Raw genomic sequence first — 16,924 nt, 5'->3', positions numbered from 1 at the left:
GCTATAGGTTCTATCATGTATGCAATGTTGTGTACCAAACCTGATGTGTGCCCTGCTATAAGTATAGCAGTGAGGTACCAAAGTAATCCCGGACTGGAGCACTGGACAGCGGTCAAGAACATCCTAAAATACCTGAAAAGGACTAAGGATATGTTTCTCATTTATGGAGGTGACAGAGAGCTCGTCGTAAACAGTTACGTCGATGCAAGCTTTGACACTGATCCGGATGACTCTAAGTCACAATCCAGATACGTATTTTTATTGAATGGTGGAGTTGTCAGTTGGTGCATGAGGGAGTCCTGGATTAGGGGGTGTCCGGATAGCCGAACTATCACCTTTGGCCGGACTCCTGGACTATGAAGATACAAGATTGAAGACTTCGTCCCGTGTCCGGATGGGACATTCCTTGGCATGGAAGGCAAGCTTGGCGATACGGATATGTAGATCTCCTCCCATTGTAACCGACTCTGTGTAACCCTAGCCCTCTCCGGTGTCTATATAAACCGGGGGGTTTTAGTCCATAGGACGAACAAAAATCATACCATAGGCTAGCTTCTAGGGTTTAGCCTCTCTGATCTCATGGTAGATCTACTCTTGTACTACCCATATCATCAATATTAATCAAGCAGGAGTATTGTTTTACCTCCATCGAGAGGGCCCGGACCTGGGTAAAAACATCGTGTCCCTTGTCTCCTGTTACCATCCGCCTAGACGCACAGTTCGGGACCCCCTACCCGAGATCCGCCGGTTTTGACACCGACATTGGTGCTTTCATTGAGAGTTCCTCTGTGTCATCATCTTTAGGCCCGATGGCTCCTCCGATCATCAATAATGATGCAGTCCAGGGTGAGACTTTTCTCCCCGGACGAATCTTCGTATTCGGCGGCTTTGCACTGCGGGCCAAGCTTGGCCATCTGGAGCAGATTGAAAGCTACGCCCCTGGCCATCAGGTCAGATTTGGAAGTTTGAACTATACGGCTGACGTCCGCGGAGACTTGATCTTCGACAGGTTCGAGCCACAGCTAAGCGCGCCGCACTGTCACGATGGGCATGATCTAGCTCTGCCGCCGGACAGTGCCCTGGAGGCCGCACCATTGTCCGCTCCGACCCTTAGCTCGGAGCCGACCGCGTCGATCGAGGACGGGTGGCTGGACACCGCCTCGGGGGCTGCTATCTCTACAGCGATTGAGCCGAACACCAACCCTGTCCTTTGCGAAGCTCGTGACTCCAAGATGCTGGACTCCTCTCCGGACTCTGAACCTTCCGCGCCCCTGCCAATCGAATCCGATCGGGCGCCGATCATGGAGTTCACTGTTGCGGACATCTTTCAGCACTCGCCCTTTGGCGACATCCTGAATTCGCTAAAGTCTCTCTCTTTATCAGGAGAGCCCTGGCCGGATTATGGTCAGGAAGGTTGGGATGCGGACGACGAAGAAATTCAAAGCCCACCCACCACCCACTTTGTAGCCACTGTCGATGATTTAACTGACATGCTTGACTTCGACTCCGAAGACATCGACGGTATGGACGACGATGCAGGAGACGACCAAGAACCAGCGCCTACAGGGCACTGGAAGGCCACCTCATCATACGACATATACATGGTGGACATCCCAAAAGACGGGAATGGCGATGGAACAACTAAGGATGACCCCTCCAAGAAACAGCCTAAGCGCTGGCGTCAGCGGTGCCGCTCTAAATCCCGCCACACCAAAAACGGTGATTCTGGCACGGGAGACAATAACACCCGGGAAAGTGCCGAAGACAACCCCCTCCAGCAGGATTCAGCGCAGGAGGATGGAGAAGCCAGCCCTCATGAGAGAGCGGCAGGCAGAGAGATAGAGGACGATAATTACATGCCTCCCTCTGAAGACGAGGCAAGCCTCGACGACGACGAATTTGTCGTGCCTAAGGATCCCGTCAAACAGGAGCGTTTCAAACGCAGGCTTATTGCCACGGCAAGCAGCCTCAAGAAAAAGCAGCAACAACTTAGAGCTGGGCAAGACTTGCTAGCTGACAAATGGACTGAAGTCCTTGCGGCCAAAGAGTATGAACTCGAACGCCCCTCCAAGAACTACCCAAAACGTAGGCTGCTATCCCGATTAGAGGAGGAAGCACCCAAACCTACATCACCAGCGCATGATGCAGCCGACCGGCCACCTCGTGGCCGCTACAGAGAGGCCTCTCGGCCCTCCACTCAAGCCGCACCCCGGCATCGCTCAAAAAGTACCAAGGCACGGGGAAATGTGCCAGACCTGTGAGATATATTGGAGGACAAGGCAAGGCAAACAAGATCGATCTACAGATCGCGTGGGCGCCTCACTACACGTGACGATAACCATCATGCCGGATACAGCAAATCCGGCCGAGCCGAACACAGCAGACAAAGCTCATTTGAGCTACGTCGTGATATAGCCCAGTACAGGGGCGCCGCACACCCACTATGATTCACAGATGAAGTAATGGATCATCAAATCACCGAGGGTTTCAAACCCGTAAACATCGAATCATACGATGGCATAACAGATCCTGCGGTATGGATCGAGGACTACCTCCTTCATATCCACATGGCCCGCGGTGATGATCTACACGCCATCAAATACCTCCCACTCAAGCTTAAAGGACCAGCTCGGCATTGGCTTAACAGCTTGCCAACAGAGTCAATTGGTTGTTGGGAAGACCTGGAAGCCGCATTCCTCGACAACTTCCAGGGCACCTATGTGCGACCACCAAACGCCGATGACCTAAGCCACATAATTCAGCAGCCAGAGGAATCGGCCAGACAATTCTGGACACAGTTCCTAACCAAGAAAAATCAAATCGTCGACTGTCCGGATGCAGAGGCCCTTGCAGCCTTCAAACATAACATCCGCAACGAGTGGCTTGCCCGGCACCTAGGATAGGAAAAGCCGAAATCCATGGCAGCCCTCACAACACTCATGACCCGCTTTTTCACGAGAGAGGACAGGTGGCTAGCTCGTAGTAACAACATGACCAAGAGCCGTGGTAATTCGGATACCAAGGACAGCAACGGCAGGTCGCGTCGCAACAAGCACAAGCGCCGCATTAACGGCGATAATGCTGAGGATACAATAGTCAATGCCGGATTCAGAGGCTCTAAACCCGGTCAGCGGAAAAAGCCATTCAAAAGAAATACTCTCGACCCGTCCAATTTGGACCGAATACTCGATCGCCCATGCCAGATACACGGCACCCCCGAAAAACCAGCCAACCACACCAACAGGGATTGTTGGGTGTTCAAGCAGGCAGGCAAGTTAACTGCCGAAAACAACGACAAGGGGCTGCATAGCGACGACGAGGAGGAGCCCCGGCCGCCGAACAATAGAGGACAGAAGGGTTTCCCCCTACAAGTGCAGACAGTGAACATGATATACGCAACCCACATACCCAAAAGGGAGCGGAAGCGTGCACTAAGGGACGTATATGCGATGGAGCCAGTCGCCCCAAAGTTCATTCCGTGGTCCTCCTGCCCGATCACTTTTGATCGAAGGGACCACCCCACTAGCATCCACCATGGCGGATTCACCGCATTGGTTCTAGACCCAATCGTTGACAGATTTCACCTCACTAGAGTCCTGATGGACGGCGGCGGCAGCCTGAACCTACTTTATCAGGATACATTGCGCAAAATGGGCATAGACCCCTCAAGGATTAAACCCACAAAGACGACCTTTAAAGGCATCATACCAGGTGTAGAGGCCAACTGTACAGGCTCAGTTACACTTGAAGTGGTCTTCGGATCCCCAGATAACTTCCGAAGCGAGGAGTTAATCTTTGACATAGTCCCGTTCCACAGCGGCTATCATGCACTGCTCGAACGAACTACATTTGCAAAGTTCAATGCGGTGCCACACTACGCATACCTCAAGCTCAAGATGTCAGGCCCTCGAGGAGTCATTACGGTCAACAGAAACACCGAATGCTCTCTCCGAACGGAGGAGCATACGGTGGCCCTCGCGGCAGAAGTACAAAGCAGCCTCTCAAGGCAATCCTCGAGTCCGGCTATTAAACGTCCGGACACCGTCAAATGCGCCCGGAGTAACCTACAACAAGACCGCCTGGCACGTCCTGAGCACGCGTAGCAATGCGGCCCCAACCCCAGCCCTCGTGAAATTGCGAAACCAGTACTACGCGTACATAATTACACTCTGGAAATACCATGGGCATGGGGGGAGGGGCACGACCACGGCAGGCCCAGAATGCGGCTTAAACCGCACCAAGGGCTGCCGATTGTGTCATTCTTTTTTCTCTTACTTTCAGGACTCCTTTCTCAAGAAGCCCTGCCCGGCAGTAGAATCGCCAAACACACGATGCAACAGCCAGGGAAGCAGAAAGCTACGTCGAGTGTCCAGGTGGTCTCTATAACGAGCAGTATACTTGTTTCACATATCATCCCGCAGCTCGCCCCTGGAGGGGGACATGTCAAATAGTCCCGTCCATTGCTTATCGCACTATTTGTATCATTCTGCTTTTACCGCAGCCTTTTTAAATAAACAATACATAGCTTCTGCCTATTATTGCATTTTTTTTATCTATATATGTTCACTTGTGACATGTTGCACCCGTACACTTTGGTACGGCCAAATACACCAGGGGCTTAAGTACCCCAAAATATTGTGTGACAAGTCCGAACACTTTCACAAGTTCAGCACCCTGAACTTATAGCATTATATGCATCGGCTCCGAATCATGTCTTGGGTCAATAGTTGGGTTTGCCCGGCTCCCATGTTTTGGTACCTTACGTTCCGTTATATCGGCTAAGGTAGCGCTGGGAGAACCACTGCGATTGTGCCCCGGTTGAGCTGGGTTAAGCACCTCAGTGGAGAAAGCTAAAACTGACCGTCATGATAGGGCGAGAGCCGGTCGCTGTTCGAGAGGTTTTCGAGTCCCTAAAGACTTATGCCGCTTAGAGCGAGGAGTCGGCTTTGTCCGGCCCATGCATGGATAGCGCCCCGAATTCGGTCTTCCGAATACTAGGGGCTTCGCTGAAATTTAAAATTATAGAATTCTATGGCTAAGTGAGAGTGTTCAAGCATTATAGTCCGGTTGCCTCGTTCGTTGCGTTGAGCGCCTCCCTCGAAGGACCCAAGAATGGGAAAAAGAGCGCTCAAGTTTATCCCGAACACTCCAGCACTCGTGGCATGGGGGCAGAAGCCGACGACTCGCCATCTCTCAAATTTAATAAACGGCCGCACAGAAGGTAATATTTTAAATTCACAAGCGTTGCTTAGCGCATATGAACAAGTTTTTAGCGTACAGGATAACAAATGCGAGTTTACTCAAAAATTACATCTTTGGAGCATTCACCCGCTATAAGGCGGGCACCCTTCAGGACGCCCTCATAATACATCTCGGGCTTGCGATACTCCTTGCCCGACGGTGGTCTGTCTGTCACAAGCTTCTCAGCATCCACCTTGCCCCAGTGCACTTTTGCACGGGCAAGGGCCCTACGGGCACCTTCGATGCAGATGGAGTGCTTGACGACTTCAATCCATGGACTGGCGTCCACCAGCCGCCTCACCAGCCCGAAGTAGCTCCCAGGCATGGCTTCCTTAGGCCACAGCTGAACTATGAGGCTCTTCATGGCCTGTTCGGCCACCTTATGGAGCTCGACCAGCTGCTTCAGCTGGTCGCTCAAGGGCACCGGGTGACCGGCCTCAGCATACTGAGACCAGAACACCTTCTCCGTCGAACTCCCCTCCTCGGCTCGGTAGAACACAGCAGCATCGGACACACTGCGGGGCAGATCTGCGAATGCTCTTGGAGAGCTCTGGATTCAGGTAAGTAACAGATAATTCACTTTCACGTGCTTGCTTTGCATAAAGAATGCCTTACCTGCCGCTATCTTCTTCAATGCCTCAATTTCCTGCAGGGCTTTTTGGGCTTCGGCCTTAGCGGCTTTGGCACTCTCAAGGGCCGAGGCGAGCTTGGACTCTCGAGTCTTTGAGTCACGCTCCAAACTCTCGTGTTTTTTCACGAGAGCCTGGAGCTCTTGCCGCACCTCCGCCACCCGCGCCTCCTGCTTCTCTCGCTCGATGCGCTCCGTAGCCGCATTGCTTTCGGCCTTGGACACCGCTTCCTTCAGGGCCGCCACCTCGTTCGTGGCCCCTGCAATACTCACGTTATTCCTGTCATTTTTGGCAACCATATCTTTTATATACTTCCATAAGGTATTACTTACCTTCCCTGTCCTCGAGCTGCTTTTTGGCAAGGCCGAGCTCGTTCTCGGACCGCTCGAGGCTCTGCTTCAATGCATTGACCTCCGCAGTCAGTGCGGCATAGGTCAGCAGCGCAGCCTGCATTCCCATATTGACATACCTATGTTAGACTCCTGCGTACATCTTTTAAATCCTCAGTTCAACTTTTCTTTCCGAACACCAAACTGAGCATCAGGGGCTACTGTCTATGTGGTAACATTTTTACATATCTTAAATACTTACCTCAAAGCCTGTTAGAAGGCTGGCACAGGCTTCAGTCAGCCCGCTTTTGGCAGACTGAACTTTCTAGATCACCACACTCATAACAGTGCGGTGCTCCTCATCGATGGAGGCGCCTTTAAGCACCTCCAGCAAATTTTCCGGTGCCTCCGGTTGGACGGGGGTCACCGGCGTTGTAGGCTTGCCCTTCTTACAAGGGGGCTGCCTGCCGGACTCCGGAACCACTGAAGGTTCCGGTGCAGCGTCCGGTCCAAGGCCGGACTTAGAGCCCTTTGGTGTTTTATCCCCTTGGCGCCTGGAATCCGGAAGGTCGCCCTGCGGCGCCTCTGGGGCTACCTCCTCCTGGCTCGTCCCCTTTTGGGACTCCACCTTGGCGTCGTCCGTAGGGCGCGGGGAGGTAGCAGTCGGAAGTGAAAGACTGTTCACATCCGACGAATCTAGGGATCCGCTCGACGAAGCGTCGAGCTGGGCCTTGGTCGGACTGCATGATTATGTTCAGCGTTAGAAGATACTCTGCCGTAAAGGAACACCGTGAGTTATTCTGATATCCGGATACTTACATTTCGCCAGGGGCTTGGCCCTGGATGGCCACTCCTCTTCGCCGTCGTCGGTGTTGGTGGAGTAGTTCGGGAGAAGGGTTTTCCCTTCTTGGACCCTCCAGCCCCCCTAGTCGGGGTGGCCTTCCTTTTCTTTCCTCCCCCCATTGGAGGGGGAGAGGCCTCTTCTTCCTCCTCCTCGCCTTCGTAGGAGGAGCGCGCTTTGGAGTCCTCGGACGAGGAATCCAACACTACCAGGCGCCGGGAACTCTTTTGAGTTCCCGTGGCCTTCTTCTGGGCCTTCTTCTCCGGCACCACGTGAGGTGCCGGGACCAGCATCTTTGCCAAGCGGGCATCTACCGGACCTTCGGGCAAAGGAGCCGGACAGTCGATCTATCCGGACTTCTTCTGCCAGTCCTGTCAAAGGAACGGGAGCTTAGATCCCGCATAGAGTCAAACTATGAAAAACAAATATCCTGTGATGGGGAAAATAAACTTACCGCACTGGCTTGGCGCTTCGCGCAGAATCCGCGATCCTCGATAGTGGGAGGGTGAACCTCGGAGCCCTTGAATAGCACCTTCCAGGCATCTTTCATGCGTTGTGTCAAAAAGCTTGGACAAAGTTTGGTGCTGGGCCGGGTCGAATTCCCACAGGTTAAAAGCCCGTCGTTGAGACGGGAGGATGCGGCGGAAGAGCATGACCTGGACTACGGTGACGAGTTTAACCTTCTTGTCCATCAGGTTTTGGACGCAGGTTTGGAGTCCGGTCACCTCTTCCGAATTACCCCACGACAGGCCCATCTCTTTCCAAGAGGTGAGCCGTGTGGGGATGCCAGATCAGAATTCGGGGGCCGCTGCCCATTCAGGGTCACGCGGCTCGGTGATGTAGAACCACCCCGATTGCCACCCCTTGATGGTTTCCACAAAGGAGCCCTCGAGCCATGTGACATTGGGCATCTTGCCCACCATGGCACCTCCGCACTCCGCTTGGCGGCCGCCCACTACCTTCGACTTGACATTGAAGGTCTTCAGCCATAAGCCGAAGTGGGGCTGGATGCATAGGAAGGCCTCGCACACGACGATGAACGCCGAGATGTTGAGGATGAAATTCGGGGCCAGATCATGGAAATCCAGGCCGTAGTAGAACATGAGCCCCCAAACAAATGGGTGAAGTGGAAAACCTAGTCCGCGGAGGAAGTGGGTGAGGAACACCACCCTTTCATGGGTCCTGGGGGTGGGGATGAGCTGCCCCTTGTCGGGGAGCCGATGCGCGATGTCGTTGGACAAGTATCCGGCCTTCCGCAACTTTTTGATGTGCCCCTCCGTGACGGAGGAGGCCATCCACTTGCCTCCAGCTCCGGACATGGCTGGAGAAGGTTGAGGTGGGATGTGTGGACTTGGGCGCTGGAGCTCGAGTGCGCGGAAATGGATGAGCAAAGGAGGAAGAAGGCGCAGGTAAAAAGGTGGATCCTTATCCCCTTATATGGGCGGACGAAGCTATGTACCCCCACCAGCCTAGTAAAACTCGCTTATCTCCCAAGCGTCGTGATTAATGGTGCGGTTGGGTTACCCACACCCGTATTGATGAGAATCCCGGAATAAGGGGACACGATCTCTGCTTTGACAAGACGTGCCAAGGAAACCGCCTCACTAAACGCGCTGAGGTGGGATAGTAAAACGATTCGAATAAAGGCTTGGCCGTGGTGTGATGTCACGCCACGAAATACGTCAGCAGATTGGATTTGTGTAAATATTATTCTCTCAACGGTGGTATGTGGAACTTATTTTGCAGAGCCGGACACTATCCTTGTGTTCAAAATCTTCTATGAAGTATTCGGAGGAGGAACCCGCCTTGCAATGCCGAAGATAATATGCGCGCCGGACTCGTCGTCATTGAAGCCTGGTTCAGGGGCTACTGAGGGAGTCCTGGATTAGGGGGTATCCGGATAGCCGAACTATCACCTTTGGCCGGACTCCTGGACTATGAAGATACAAGATTGAAGACTTCGTCCCGTGTTCAGATGGGACATTCCTTGGCGTGGAAGGCAAGCTTGGCGATACGGATATGTAGATCTCCTCCCATTGTAACCGACTCTGTGTAACCCTAGCCCTCTCCGGTGTCTATATAAACCGGGGGGTTTTAGTCCATAGGACGAACAACAATCATACCATAGGCTAGCTTCTAGGGTTTAGCCTGCTGGAGGCCGGCCCCTCTCGAATCCGTCTGGTTGAGCTTCCACCGTCTTCCTCGGGGTCACTGCCCGATTGGGCCCGCCTCTGGTAGGCCATATCGACAGGCCGTCGTGGGGAACAGGGCTCCGCCTGCCCGGAGCGACGTTAGGGGAGATATGGCACAATGCCCCGTCGTGCGGAGATCTCCGTCTTGTACGGAGCACTGTAGCCACGCCCGTCTCGAGCGTTGGAGGAGACGTGCTTCACTGTAGCCATGCTCTGACTTGTACTCTCGATGGGGGCTCGGCCGCACCGTAGTCATGAGGTGGCCACCTGCCAGTTGCCGCCCTCTCTGGAGGGCGGCCGCTAGTAGCCGGTCACTCGGAGCGCCGTAGACTTGGGTCGGCCGCCTTCTGGCAGTCGGCCGCTGAGCCAGCCGGCACCAGAGGGCGGAGCTTCAGCTTGGGGTCCAGCTAGGCGGAGCTGGCCCAAAGTCTTGATAAATCCAGGGACTCGGGTGAGCCTACCCGTGGCCCATTACTCCGACAGGTCATGTCCATCACATCGTTCTCCTAATTATGTGATCTCGTTCATCAAATGATAACACATGTCTATGCTTAGGAAACATAACCATCTTTGATCAACGAGCTAGTCAAGTAGAGGCATACTAGTGACACTATGTTTTGTCTATGTATTCACACATGTACTAAGTTTCCGGTTAATACAACTCTAGCATGAATAATAAACATTTACCATGAAATAAGGAAATAAATAATAACTTTATTATTGCCTCTAGGGCATATTTCCTTCAGTCTCCCACTTGCACTAGAGTCAATAATCTAGATTACAAAGTAATGATTCTAACACCCATGGAGTTTTGGTGCTGATCATTTTTTGCTCGTGGAAGAGGCTTAGTCATCGGTTCTGCAACATTCAGATCTGTATGTATCTTGCAAATCTATATGTCTCCCTCTGATACTTGATGATGAATGGAATTGAAGCTTCTCTTGACGTGCTTGGTTTCCTTGAGAAATCTGGATTCCTTCGCCAAGGCAATTGCACCAATATTGTCACAAAAGATTTTCATTGGACCCGATGCGCTAGGTATGACACCTAGATCGGATATGAACTCCTTCATACAGACTCCTTCATTTGCTGCTTCTGAAGCAGCTATGTACTCCGCTTCACATGTAGATCCCGCCATGACGCTTTGCTTGGAACTGCACTGTCGGTGTCAAACCGGCGGATCTCGGGTAGGGGGTCCCGAACTGTGCGTCTAGGCGGATGGTAACAGGAGACGAGGGACACGATGTTTTTACCCAGGTTCGGGCCCTCTTGATGGAGGTAAAACCGCTTGCGGAGATCTTGGGAAGCCGGGATGCTTCTGGCCGAGTGGCCAAGTGGGCCATCGATTCGGCACCTTACACCATCTATTACCAGCCTCGCACCGCCATCAAGTCGCAAGTGCTGGCCGACTTCCTTGTCGATTGGGTCGAGACCCAATATTTGCCGCCTGCACCAGACTCCACTCATTGGCGGATGCATTTTGATGGTTCGAAAATGCGCACTGGTCTGGGAGCCAGCATCGTCCTCACCTCTCCCAAGGGCGACAAGCTCAAATACGTGTTGCAAGTCCACTTCGCCGCCTCCAACAACGTAGCAGAATATGAGGCACGCATACACGGGCTCCGGCTTGCCAAGGAACTCGGCATTCGCCGGATCCTGTGTTATGGTGACTCCGACTTGGTGGTCTAGCAGTCGTCAGGCGACTAGGACGCCAAGGATGCAAACATGGCAAGCTACCACTTCCTCGTACAGCAACTCAGCGGATACTTTGATGGGTGCGAGTTCCTTCACGTGCCAAGAAATGACAACGAGCAAGCAGATGCCTTGGCATGAATTGGCTCCACCCGACAAGTAATACCAGCCGGCGTCGCCCTACGCCGCCTTCTGAAGCCATCTGTCAAGCCGTCTCCTGATTCAGACTCCATCTTTGTGCCGACCCCCCTCGAAGCAGTCGGATCCGACTTGACGATCCCAAAGGCCGGCACGGGGATTTCGACAGGCGGCCCGGGGACTGCTACAACCCGGGGACTTCAGCAGTCGGCCCAGGGACTTCTTCAACACAGCAGGTGGAAGCACTTGCCAACCCGCCGCCTCCCGGCCCAACCGCCCCCATACAGGTTGCAGTACTTGCAGTCGAAGAAATTGTGGCGCCCTCATGGGCTCAGCCAATCCTCAAGTTCTTGGTGAATAAAGAGCTGCCGACTGATGAGATCTCAGCCCGGCAAGTGCAGAGGCGAGCAGCAGCCTACAACATAGTCAACAGTGAGCTGGTGCGATGAAGCGTCACAAGGGTTTATTAGCGTTGCATGGAGTCGGACCAAGGCCAAGCAATACTCAGGGATATCCACCAGGGCGAATGCGGCCACCACGCGGCTTCAAGATCACTTGTGGCCAAGGCTTTCCGCCATTGGTTCTTCTGGCCGACTGCACTGGAAGAAGCCAAAGAGCTAGTTCAGAAGTGTCAAGGGTGTCAGAGGTTCCGCTCCAAGCCACACCTGCCGGCTTCTGCACTCAAGACCATTCCCATAGCCTGGCCCTTTGCTGTTTGGGGACTGGATATGGTAGGACCATTCAAGACGGCCCGCGGTGGCATGACTGACTTGCTTGTTGCTGTGGACAAGTTCACCAAGTGGATAGAGGCAAAACCAATCAAGAAGCTGAATGGGCCGACTGTCGTGACCTTCATCGCCGACATCACCACGCGATACGTCATCCCACACAGCATCATCACCGACAACGGCACCAACTTCACTAAAGGAGCCTTGGCTCATTTCTGTTCAACACAGGGCATCCGCCTGGACTTAGCGTCCGTTGCCCACCCACAGTCAAATGGCCAAGTGGAGCGCGCAAACGGCCTCATTTTGTCCGGCCTCAAGCCCCGACTGGTCGAGCCTCTGGAGCGTTCGGCCGGCTGCTGGCTCGACGAGCTGCCGGCCATCCTCTAGAGCCTGCGCACAACCCCGAACAAGTCAACGGGCTTCACGCCCTTCTTCCTCGTCTACAGTGCCGAAGCTATCATCCCGACAGATATTGAATTCGACTCCCCAAGAGTCACCATGTACACCGAGGCGGATGCCAAGGAGGCGCAAGAAGACGGCGTCGACTTGCTGGAGGAAGGCCGGCTGTTGGCACTCAGCCGGTCAGCCATCTACCAGCAGAGTCTGCGCCGATACTACAACCGCAAGGTGAAGCCAAGATCCTTCCTGGAGGGAGACCTTGTGCTCCGGCTGATCTAGCGAACAGCCGGACAGAACAAGCTCTCGACACCTTGGGAAGGCCCTTTCATCATCAGTAAGGTGTTGGGCAATGATGCCTACTATCTGATCGATGCCCAGAAGCCCAGAGCATGCAAGAGAGATGATTCAGGCAAAGAGACGGAGAGGCCATGGAACGCAAACCTCCTCCGAAGGTTTTACAGTTAAAAGCAGTATGTATCACACTACCTTTTGTACCATGTATAAAGACTCCGGGTCCCCCGAGAAGAGCTCGGGGACTGCCCTCTTTTATCTATATGATAAGTGTCATGCCTATGAGAATGTATAGTTTTATTTCTTCCACATGGCACCGGGTTCGACCAGTCGGCCCGGAGCCTCGCCGCCTTCTACAATATGCCGCCTCCTGCAGCCGGACAAGTAGTGTGCCGGCACCAAAAACTTCCGTTGTCAGAAGCCACAGCTCGCAGAGCGACTATATGGCGGCTAAAGGTTGCAAGGCAGTGCCCCGCACGAAAGAATGACTAAGGAAGGAAACGCATATAGTAGAGGGCGACATCGCACCTAGCCGTTTGGCTACTTGGCAGCCGGATGGCCGGCCTCCGCCTTTATTACCAAAAACCCCGAATGGCTAAGTCCTAGCCCCCCTCACAAACGGCTAGAGTGCTCAAATCAGCCACGGTCTGCAGAGCGACTGCCCGGCTGGTGAGAGCATAGCCAAGGGTTGGCGGCAAAGGAAAAAAAACAAGGAGAAAAAGGGAAAAAAGGGCTGGAGGTCGGCACAACAAGCATAAGCAATGATAAAATATTTACATGGATAAAGGCCTCTGGCCGGCATTCAAACAGAGTTTTGATATACACCCCACGGGTGGAGTTGCGCGAATTTAACAAAATGTTCAAAGCAGCAAGCAGAAAGCAGATAAAACCCTAAGGAGCAGCAGAACTCCGGGTGGGCGGTGCCGGTTAGCGCAGCAGAAGGATCCGGCTGGACGGCGCTGGATGGCGTGGCCGAGGACTCTGGCTGGACGTTGGAGTCAGCTGTGCCACCTGGCGTGGCAAGCGGCTCCATCCGAGCGGAGGAATCACCAGCAGTAGGCGGGGCGTTGGAGTGCTGGAGGACGGAGTCGATGGCGTTCGTTGGAGGAACGGGCGGCTGGGCAACCCTCACCTGGATGCCTCCAGTAGCGGGCGGCACCTTGGTGCGTGGCTCGTTGCTTGAGGCCCAGTCAGGCTGGGGCTGACCGTCCGCCCCGACCTTCGGCAGGTCGACGTCGCTCTCCTTGTCTTCCTCCTCCTCCTCCTCCTCTTCCCCCTCCCCATCTTCCCCTTTGTCGCTGGAGTCGATGACTTCAGCTGAATCTTCGCTGTCCTCCGGGTTTAACCTGAGCCACTCTTGCGGAGCTTCGCCGCCTTCCTCGACCACCTCCAAGACAAAGACACTGGTGTGGATGAAGTCGGCGATCGCTGCCGCCCTGCTGACGAGCTCAGCTTCCACTGCCGCCAGCTCCTCCCGTGCCTCCAGCCGGAACGTGGCCAACTGGGCTAGATCTAGCCCAGGGTACCACGCCTTGATGAATTCCAAGGCTCGGCGTGCCCCTGCCCGGGCTGCTGAGCCTTTCGAGGCTTCCAGGCGGCTGGCCGCCACCTCCAGCCAGTCGTCAGTTCGACTTGGGGTGCGCGGAGCCGGCAAGCCTGGCCAGAGGGCGGAGACCGCCTGGGCTCCGATGCGCTGGAGGCAGCATAGCGTGCGGTGAGCAGGCCGAAGCCGGGCCTGAATGTTGAGGACCTGTTCGCCAAGAGTCCAGGGAGCATTAGCGGCAATTTGCGCACCCTCCGCCCTTCGCTCATCGCGCTGGGCCTCGATCATTTGGATTGCGGCTACAGAATGGCCCGGGAAGAAGTCTGTCCGGGCGGAAGAAGAAAAAGGCCAAGGCTATAAGCAAGAGCCGACAACTCAAAACAAGAAACCAAGAGAATGAGGCTTACCATCGACCAAGTCTTCGATGCTGCGGAAGCAGACCGTCATCTGGGCCTCCTTGTCGGCCCAGGCAGAGCGCTCGATCTCAAATTCAGTGAGGAGGTTGGTCTCCGTCGTCTTCACCTTCAACTGGGCCGCCTTGAGGGTTTCCGCCTGCTCGGCAAGTTGGGCGACCAGGTGGTCCCGCTCCTCCGCCAGCTTGCTGCACTCCGCCTCCTTGCTACGCAGGGCGGTGCTGGCTTCGCCCAGCTGCTACTGCAGGGCGGCATTGGCCTCTGAAGAAAGAAAGAGAAGAAAAAGGCATCAGTCAAGCGGACAAGACAAAGGAAAGAAACGACTGAGGAGATTCGGCCCGACTGCTCAGCAGTCGGCCCGAACCTCGGGGACTCCAGCCCGCAGGCGCGCTAGCGCGCCCCCGTGGAAAAGAAGTAGTTGACAAAGGAAAGAGACAACTGAGGAGATTCGGCCCGATTGATCGACATTCGGCCTGAACCTCGGGGACTACAGCCCGCGGGTGCGCCAGCGCGCCCCGTGAAGAAAGAAGATAGAAACTTACGCCGGCTCTCAGCCAGATGGGCCGCCTGCGCCTCCAGCTCCCGAACCCTAGAGTTGTAGGCGGTCGCGCGGAGATTGTGATAGTCCTGCAGAAGAGACATCGGATGAAGTCAGTAGTCAACAATTGCAAGATAAAGTTCTGACCCGCCTGCTCAGCAGCCGGCCCGGAACTTGGGGACTACACCCAGTGGGTGCGCTTGCGCGCCCCCATGAGAGAAGCAAGAAGATCATCCGAAGAAGAAAGCCAAAGACAACTTACGCGGATGGCGGTGCGCGACTCCAAGAAGGCCTCATTGCAGCGCTTGAGGGCCTCCGCTTCTGCCCGGAGCCTGGCCTGGATGTCAAGAGACGCCTGGTTCAGGGCGCCCGTCCCGCCCCAGTGTATCCAACCCACGGGTGCAGCGTTGGTCGCCACGGTGTCGGGGGCCGACGAGCTTGCGGCGCCGATCTCCTGCGGCCGCAGTGCTGAGGCCGCCTTCTCTAGACGGCGGCGGGTGGGTATGCGGACCATAGGAACCAGGTCCGTCACAACCGTATTTTCGACCGGTGGCACCGGCGGCGCAACCGGCTGCTCGTCCCGTGGCTCGCTGGCTGGCGGAGGCGGCGGGGGCAGGGGCGGCGGCACGAAGACGTCCGGCATGGCCACGTCGCCGCCCTCCCGCTCCCGGACCGGGTAGTCGCCGCTGACTCCTCTGGCCGTCGCCTCGAATTCAGGCGGAGGCGGCACGGTTTTCAAGGGCGCCACGAGTAGCGGCTCTTGGCGGCGTACGACCTCCGCGAGCCGCTCCTTCTCCGTGGCTTGGGCTTCCGCCTGCGCCAGCGCTCGCTCAGCAGACGTGGCGGACAAGGCCGCCTGCTCCTTGGCCAGGCGGTCGGCCTCTTCCTCGCGCGCCTCCCACGCATTCCGCTCTATTGCCTCTCGGAGGTCGGCGGCCGGGTCAATCCGCCGGCTGGTCGAGGAGGTCGCTGCCGACCTGAGGACCGAGGCAGTGCTCGACTTCTCGAGGGTTAGCGGGGCCCTGAAACAAGAAGACAAGTTGGAAGGCTCTCATGCTAGATTGACGAAGAGATAAGAAGTGAGGGAAGGATACTTACACCGACACCATAACAGGCACCTTCGGCTGCCTCTGATATTGGGCCACCTTGGCCGCGGCTTCTTTCCGCCTGGTCGCCGCGGCCGGGTTCTTGGGCTTCTTCGGGGCGCTGCCAAACAAGGCCGCGCCCTGTTTCCGCTTGCGCTTGCTGCCACGGGCAGGCGGCCCAGAAGAGGGGCTGGCGCTGGTGGTGGCGGAGCTCCAGGCAGGGCGCGGTTTGTCTTCATCTTCGTCGTCGTCGGGCCAAGTCCCCACGTTGCCGCCTTCCTCGGAGCCGCCTGCTCCACCACCGCCGTCTGCTCTGCCACCCCCGCCTGTCGCGTCATCGGCCAGGGCGGCCGCCCCCAAGTCGGGGTCGTCCAAGTCGCTCACCGTCCTGTCCGGCTAGAAGACATCATCTAGACCCAGGAGGGTGGCTGTTGCCACGGACATGTAAATCTGCGACCAAGAAAGAGCTGCGTCATGAAGAGAAACGAAGCTGAAGGAAACGGTTCAAAGGACAAAATGAAGAAACTTACAGCGGGCGACGGATTGTGGCGAGAGTACGGCCGCTTCCCGTACCACCACTCTGTCTCCGATACTTTGAGGTCGGAGATCTCGTTTACCATCCGCGCAACTTCAGCGGGCGACATCCCTTTCGTGCACAGCCGGCACGGATCGCGGTGTCCGCCCATCCGGAAGATCGGATGAGGGCGGCTCTGGAGCGGGAGGACCCGACGCTCGACGAAGGCGACGAGGAGGTTGGAGGCCACGAGGCCCTCCGACTCCTGGAGCACTCGGAGTCGGCCGATGGCGGCCGCCGCGTCCGTCGACACCGGTTTCGGCTTGTACCCTCAGTTGGGCCGAGCCCCGG

Source organism: Triticum dicoccoides, chromosome 1B (assembly GCF_002162155.2).
Source record: "Triticum dicoccoides isolate Atlit2015 ecotype Zavitan chromosome 1B, WEW_v2.0, whole genome shotgun sequence".
Lineage (NCBI taxonomy): Eukaryota > Viridiplantae > Streptophyta > Magnoliopsida > Poales > Poaceae > Triticum > Triticum dicoccoides.
Note: the sequence above shows the minus strand (reverse complement) of the source record.